The sequence below is a fragment of the Callorhinchus milii genome, unplaced genomic scaffold, assembly GCF_018977255.1.
Source record: "Callorhinchus milii isolate IMCB2004 unplaced genomic scaffold, IMCB_Cmil_1.0 Scaffold1, whole genome shotgun sequence".
NCBI classification, from domain to species: Eukaryota; Metazoa; Chordata; class Chondrichthyes; order Chimaeriformes; family Callorhinchidae; genus Callorhinchus; species Callorhinchus milii.
In genome coordinates this window covers 7,243,036-7,250,789 of record NW_024704742.1, presented here as the reverse complement: position 1 = coordinate 7,250,789, position 7,754 = coordinate 7,243,036, and the positions used below count along the sequence as shown (strand labels likewise).

The following is a 7,754-nucleotide window of genomic DNA, read 5'->3' as shown; positions in this document are numbered from 1 at the left end:
CATTTTGCTAAACTTCTGAGAATCTGCTGATTATTATCACCATAGAAAACTACTCCAATGAAATAAATGCTGATCTTTGGAAATGTGACACATCAGACTGTTTGTCTTCAACATCCAGTTGCATTAAAAAAAATGATTGGGTATAACGTTTTGAAAGGCATTGAAATAGCAAACTCAGAACAATAGGAACTATAGGATGCACCAAGTCAGAAGACAAGTGGAAAAAAAAACACAAAGTACCGTAGATGCTGGAAATCTGAAACAAAAACAGAAGTCGCTGGGAACACTCAGCAGGTCAGGCAGCATCTACCGAGAAAGGAAAGGACCTGCTGAGTGTTCACAGTGACTTCTGTTTTGTTTTAGAAGACAGGTGGATGTAGGTTTAGAATTGCAAAGGGACAATTTCAGGACAGGCACCAAAAACGTGGAACCGAAACGTTGACTCCCTTTCCTTTCTCCATAGATGCTGCCTGACCTGCTGAGTGTTCCCAGCGACTTCTCTTTTTGTTTCAGATTTTCAGCATCTGCAGTATTTTGCATTTTATTCTGTGAAGCACTTTGAGCCATTTCGAAGATATAAAAAGGCGCTATATCAAATGTATGGATTATTATTAAATGTCTTTATAGACGAACCCTAGCCATCCGTTGCCTATGAAGTCATGTCAATATTATTTGCTTCCTTTAATTTAATTTAATCTATTGCATGTCACGCAATAGAAACAGAGCAGTCGCCAATGCTCAGTAATCTTCCTTGACAACATTATATAATGATAATAATCCTGGCATTGGATGTAGCGCCTTATGTTGTCAATGCCTCAAAGTGCTTCTCAGGATTTACTGTAAAATGGAGTGACAAACAGCTTGAAGTGAGTGACCAATTTTATATGAGAGATTGTTGGTCAGGACTCTGGGAGAAACGCCCTTATCTTGTTGAATAGTGCCAATGGATTCTTAACCTAAGAGGCAGGAGGCAGAACTTCTCGCCTCCAACAATACAACACTCTCCGAATATAGCATTGGACTGGAGTCTAGATTGCGAATTCAAAGTCCTGAAGTGTGGCTTGAATCAATAACATTCTGACTCTGAGGTAGGCTGACAACAGGACCTAATAACAGCAACAATAACAGATTGTATTTATTTACTTCGGGAGGATGTAGGGTATTATACAGATGTTCACAGGTAGTTTTGCTGAGTTCAGATGGAGATTTGGCCCAGCAGCAAGTTGTACTTCTGAATGTTTTATGACAGAAGAGAATGACGTGCTATTTTTATCATATTATATTACATGCTGCGGCAGTATAAATGTGCAGTGGGCAATTCAGCACAAAGTCAGTCAGCAGTGTTAGGTACAATAATCAATTTTATTGAATTAAAAGTTGAATATATTCATACATGGCAGCGCAGGCTTTATTAGAATTATAGATGAAGCTGCACAAGCAAAAGCTTTATCATTGGCATCAGATTAAATTGATTGATGCAGTCAAGCAAATCAGGGCTAACAGGGTAATGAAAGTGGCATGCAAATCATTGCAGATCAAACGGCAAATGACGACAAATACTAGAATCAGAGAGCAATCACTGCACACTTGTGTTACATAAATGCAAAGCATTGATATGAGGTTAAGCAAACATTTGTGCATTTGTGACATGCATATATAATATTAATTAATGTGATATCGTAAATGACAAAACCTGCATATAATTATGAATCTGTCAAGACATCGTTAAAGGCAGAAGCTCAGGCGTGTAGACTGGCATTCCAGGGATTTTGTAACAGTGCATCTCAGCCTGAGAGCACTACATCTACATCTGCAATAGAAGCAGGGAAATAGAGCTGTGAGACATCTGTGTACATGTGGAAGTGTATGCCATGCATTTGGGTGATGCCACTAAATGAGAGTATATAGATGGTGAAGTGAAGAGGAACAAGGAGAGTGCCCTGAGGGACACTGTGTGTGACTGTGTGGGGGCAGGAGGAGCAGCCGGTGGAAGAGACTGTAGATCGTGGAAATTTACAACACAAAAGAAGGCCCTTCAACCAACCGTGTCTGTGTTGGCATTTTTAAGAGCAATCATTTCAGCGCCACTTACTTGTTTTCTGGTCAGCCGGGTGTCTGACACATGCGAAAACCCATCACCGTTGCTTAAGAATAGCCAAACCAAGCTGAGATTTCCATGCATCCCACCTACACATGGAAATCCCAGAGATAGATGGTTGGAATAGAATGCGCACTCTCCCTGGAGGAACGCATCCTGTTTACCTAATTCTGAAAAGTATTAGGTGCAGGTTGGCAAGAGCCAAGGCTTGGGGATTCCAGAGTGTGTGTTGGGGTAACTGCTGGAGTCTAACCAGCTAAAACCACATAGCTTGTCATTGATATTGTTGTTTGGCAAGCTTTCCCGCTGCTTGACCAGCTAGGACCACCCAACCTGTTAGGGCTTTGGCTTGCAGGGTTAACAGGAGCCGAGTGCGATGACTTCCTGCCCCTAGTGCCTGGTCTGCCCTTTCAAGTCCTGCTGATGAGCCAGGCTGGGCTGTGCTGTCAACAGCAGTGATCTGGAATACTGCGGACCCACCTGCTGTTTACCTGCCCATTCCCCATACGCTATAGTTTTTCCGAAATGAAGACGGCAAAACAGTTAAAAGTGGAGGAGGGATAGCGGGGAAGGTTGGAGTGGCCGATGGTTTTATGAACGTGACAGAGAGGTCAAAGAGACAAGCGAGCCTTGGTTGCACATGGAGAGAATGTCCCTGGTGACCTTGACAAGGGCATTCCTGGTGTTACGGGCAGGACGGTAAGATAAATAACATTAAAACACGGGGTGTGATTTGTAACGTTTCATAACAGATTTAACCCGTCACATTAATTCTGTTCTGAAATGTCACCCATGTTTCAGTCTTTCTGTAGCTTAACATTCAGGCCACACATGAAGTGCGAAGAGGAATATATGCTGGGCGGGAGGGCAGTCATAATAAATGTTTCCACAAGTGCTGCTGCCTATTAACTCACGAAAGGCTATACCCCCAGTGCACGAACAGGCCAGCCAGCCGGCTCGGTCACTCGCTTGCTCGCTCGCACAGAAGCATTTATCATAACCAATTCTGTCTCACGCAGTTTAGTTTATGTCTGCTGCTATTTTAGTGCTTAAAATGAATTGTACTGTCACAGCACTGATGTGAAGTGACGCTGTTCGATGCCGTGAACTTGGAATGAGGTGTAGATCTCAGCTTCTCTGACTCATTCCTTCTCAAGCAAAATGAACCACTTTGATGGGGCTCTGTTCCTTCCTGTACAATCCCCTGTGCGCACATTCAAGTGAGAATATACCAAAAGTATGGAAACAATTAACGTGTTAAGATATTTAATCCAAGGTATGCGTATACAGGGAAATCGCCAGGGGAAAAATACGCAGGGGAGATGGTATGTTATATATAATTGCTGTAACTTTCCTTTTCTCTTTCTCTGTTTCTGCATTGAATTTTTCGGTCTCTGTCATTTTGCTACAGTTCCTTTTATCTTTCCTGGAAAGTATGCCCAATGAATCCTGTCTTTTCTAAATGCAGCTGCTTGCTGCCTCTCAGCGCTATCTATCCATCCCTCCCTTCCTCCCTCCCCCCCCCTCCTTTCCTCTGTTTGTTTCACTCATTCACTTATGATTTCTCTCTCCTTGTGTTCTTCCTCTTACGCTCTGCTCTGTCTCTGTCTGGATAGTTTGCCCAACACACACTGCCATTGAAATCAGAATCTAACTCGGGTTCCATTGCAATGCTGGCGACTGCCAGGCAGGACAAACATGTCAAAACAGCACGACAAAGATAGAATACTAACAGTTTGCTGGGGTTTGCAATTTTTCAGCCTGAAGCTCAGCTTCCTTTTAAATGTGAAAATCCCTGTAGATTTGGGACCACTGAGTGCTCCACTTAACAAACAAATGTTTTGCAATATACTAGAATCAAAAGAGAGAAATTGTGTAAAAAAACATAATTAATATCACTCAACCCACGAGTGTTTGTGGGACGCTGCTGTGCGTAATTGGCTGCCTGGTTTCGCCCACAAAATATACAGTCAATTCACTTTACAGTGTGTTCTGTGAAGCGCTTTGGGACGTCCTCCCGACGTGAAAAGCGCTATATCAAATTCAAGGATTATTATTATTATTATAAAGCGCTAATTCAAATGTAAGGATTATTATTATTAATGGGATAATTTTATTCCTATTTAAATATTTTCTTCATGTCACGTCTCTGTCATTATTTAATTTACCGTGTCTGATACAGCGCTGACATTCATTGCTGGTTCAGTATTGATGAAGGCCTTCTTGATACCAGCAGACTGCTTGCATATGCAACTGTTTTCTGTGCCTAAGCAACTGCATTACAACCGGAAACAAACTGAAAGCTGCATTAAGTAATAAAAGAGTGTATTGTTTTTGAATGTTTCTTTTGTCTATTATTTCATTGACAATTCATTTAGAATTTTCGAAAATTCCCTCCAGAAATACATCTGTTTTTTTGGGTGGGTTGGGCGGGGTGGGGGATAGGGAGTTATTTCACTTGCAATGTTAAATCTTACTGACGGTTAGAAAGCAGAACTGTTTCATAAGTGAAACATTGTGCAGCAGACACTTTGACCAAATCGAGATTCTACAATGTTTTGTCAAACATCATACTGTAATATTTCTCTCGCACACATATATACTTCACCATCAATGTTTGTCAAACTTTTTTTTCTTCAGGGAAAGGAGCCACTTATTATTTTCACTGCACTGTTGGTGTGTTTCAGGTTACAATGTTGTGGTGAATGTCTGTGTGAGTTTGGCTCAGAAGGAAACACTTTTGCTTTGGGTGCTTTCAAGCCCTTCGTCAGGATTTGAGCTCATAATCTAAAAAGACACTCCAGTAAAATACGAATGGAGCACTACATTATTGGAAGTGCTGTCCTTTGAACGAGCCAATGTGCCGATGTTTGGTCTGTTTCTTCTTGTGGTTGAGGTGGACCTTATAGATCCGAATGCACCGTCCTAAGAATCCTACCTTACACCAATTTCTGATCCAAGTTCATTAAAATACGCATTCATTGGCAATTCATTGTATTGAACGGGATCTGAAAACTGCAAATCCTTCTGCTAACCTTGTAAATTAGAGCCCATTGCTGTTATTACAGTTTCCCTCCCATTGTTTTTCAATTTTGTTTCCTAGCCTCCAGCTAGAGGATCATTCCTTGTGCTCTTGAATTAGCCATTCGTAAAATCGTTGCCTGGTAAGTCAGCTGCTGATTTTTCTCTCTTGCTCAGGAATCTAGTCCGGTGTGGACAAATGGGAGACCGCAAATACACTGCCCTTATAGTAATAATCCTGGCATCTGACGAACCAGCCCCTAAATAAAATTGGTTGTTGGACACAAATTTGCTGTTGGAAAATATATAATCATTATACTTGAAAATAAAATCCTGTGAGAGTTTCGATGACGTGATGAGGTGCTATATCAAATGCAAGGGATTATTAAATTTAATAAGCAAGCGCCAGCGTGGGGGTAAATTGAAATGCGCTATAAATTTTAATGAGCAAAATTCACAAAGCAATAAGTTTATATTTATATATCCATATTTATTGTTGTTCACAAACAATAATTGTGTAATTAAGGCATTTGAGGCACAGCTACTCAATTGATACCTTCTTACAATACATTGCTTATGTGGAAGATGGAGTTCCAGAGGGTGGGGGCAGAGTGGCAGAAGGCCCGCCCGTCAACGCGAGGCAGGCCAGAGCCCGCTGAGTGGAGGGAGCGGGCAGGATGGTAGGGTGTTAGGAGGTCACAGAGTCGTGGATTGAAGTGACCAATTTATTATTTTTGTGAAGGAATTATTAGCCCCGGAAAAGCGAACTGCCGATCGACTAACAACCGAGTTCCTACTTACTGTGAGGTAAACAGAGGCGTGTGGAGTAAGGAAACTTGCCCAACATTTTGCCCTGCTCGGGAATTAAACCCGGGTCTGTCATTTGCGAGGTGAGTGCTCTAATCACTGAGCTGCAGGACTCCACAGTAAATGGGAATCCAGTTATTAGTCGATTGGCGGTCGCTTTTCCAGGGATAATAATCCTTTCCAGATAAAATAATAATAATAATAATTTGGTCACTCAATCCACGATTGTTTGTGGGATACTGTTGTGCGCAATTGGCTGCTGCGTTTCGCCTCTAAAATATACAGTCAATTATATATATAAAAATATATATATATAAATATATATATTCACTTTACAGTATATTCTGTGAACCCCTTTGAGATATCTCGAAGACGTGATAAGACTCTATATCAAATGCAAGGATTATTATTATTTATTGCTGCAGTACTTGGTTGTCATCGTTTGTGTTTTTCTCTACGTTTGAACCACAAATATATTGTTTACACAGCCCTGGCCGGGTTTGAAATTGCATGGGGTAAGTCACAAAGACGCACATCGTAGGCAATAATCCTGTGGTGATGCATATAAATTAGTACGTTTCATCCTATGGTGGTGAAAGAATTGGCTGGTGTTTAAACACATTGTCTCCTTTAAGCTGTTCCAAAAAAAACAACAGATGGGAATGAACTCAAGGTTCTGTAATTACAGTGCCCAATAATACACTCTGATAAGCGTCAACATAAAATGATCTTGCTTCCCTCCCTCCCAATCCCTATTAATCATCCTCTATTTACAGATTAACAGACGGTCAGAGAGACTGGTGCACGGATAACAGTAGAAACAAACCCTACGTTTGATATAACTCCTTATGCCATTGTGGAAATGTCTCAAAATGCTTCACAGGATTCTCTGCAGAATGTAGTGTATTTGTACGCAAACAGGCCAGCCAATTTACGCACAGCGATGTTCCCCATAAGCCATGAAATGAACTACCTCCGGCAATGCAACACTCTCCCAGCACCGCAATGGAGCGTTAGCCAAGACAATAATAATAATCCCTGCATTTTAATACAGCGCCTTATCACGTCTTTGAGACGTCTCAAAGCGCTTCACAGAATATACTGTAAAGTGAATTGACTATATTTTGTGGGCAAAACACGGCAGCCAATTGCGTACAGCAGTGACCCACAACAGTCGTGGATTGAGTCACCAATTTATTATTCTTTTAATTTTTTTGAAGCGAATATTATCCCTGGAAAAGGGATCAGCCAATCAACTAACAACTGGGTTCCTACTTACTGCTCGGTTAACTGAGATGTGAGGAGTAAGGAAATTTGTCCAACATTTTTCCCTGCCGGGAATTGAACCCAGGTCTCTCGCTTGGGAGGCAAGTGCTCTAACCACTGAGCTGCAGGACTACGAACTCAAAGACCTGAAATGGGGTTTGAACCTCCAATCTTCTTCTGAGTGATGCCAACTGAGCTAGATGGATGGCTAGGTGAATGGATGAAAGGATGGGTGAATGGATGAACAAACAGATGGACAAAGGACAGGGAGGTAGACAAAGATGAATTGATAGAGATACAATTGTGGGTGGATAGATGGACAGACAGACAACTGAGAAATTGATGGACAGACAGATTTAGAATTTGCTCTCCAGTGCAGCTTCAAACTCAGGAGTAAAGATCTTTGTCAGCAACTCAGCTGTAGAACCATAGAAATTTATAGCACAGAAGTGGGCCATTCGGACCATTGTGTCTGTGCTGGCTCTTTTAAGATCAATCCTTTCAGTTCCATTTACTTGCCCTTTTCCCATGCCCTGTTGTTTGCAATACAATACAATACAAA

General features: G+C 41.4%; 1 non-coding gene across 1 annotated transcript; it reads right to left on the bottom strand.

The window, feature by feature from the left end:
• Positions 1 to 7,252: 7,252 nt before the first annotated feature.
• On the bottom strand, positions 7,253 to 7,329 carry trnag-ccc. Its single transcript has one exon. It is a non-coding gene; the product is annotated as a tRNA-Gly (tRNA).
• Between the last annotated feature and the right edge of the window lie 425 nt (positions 7,330 to 7,754).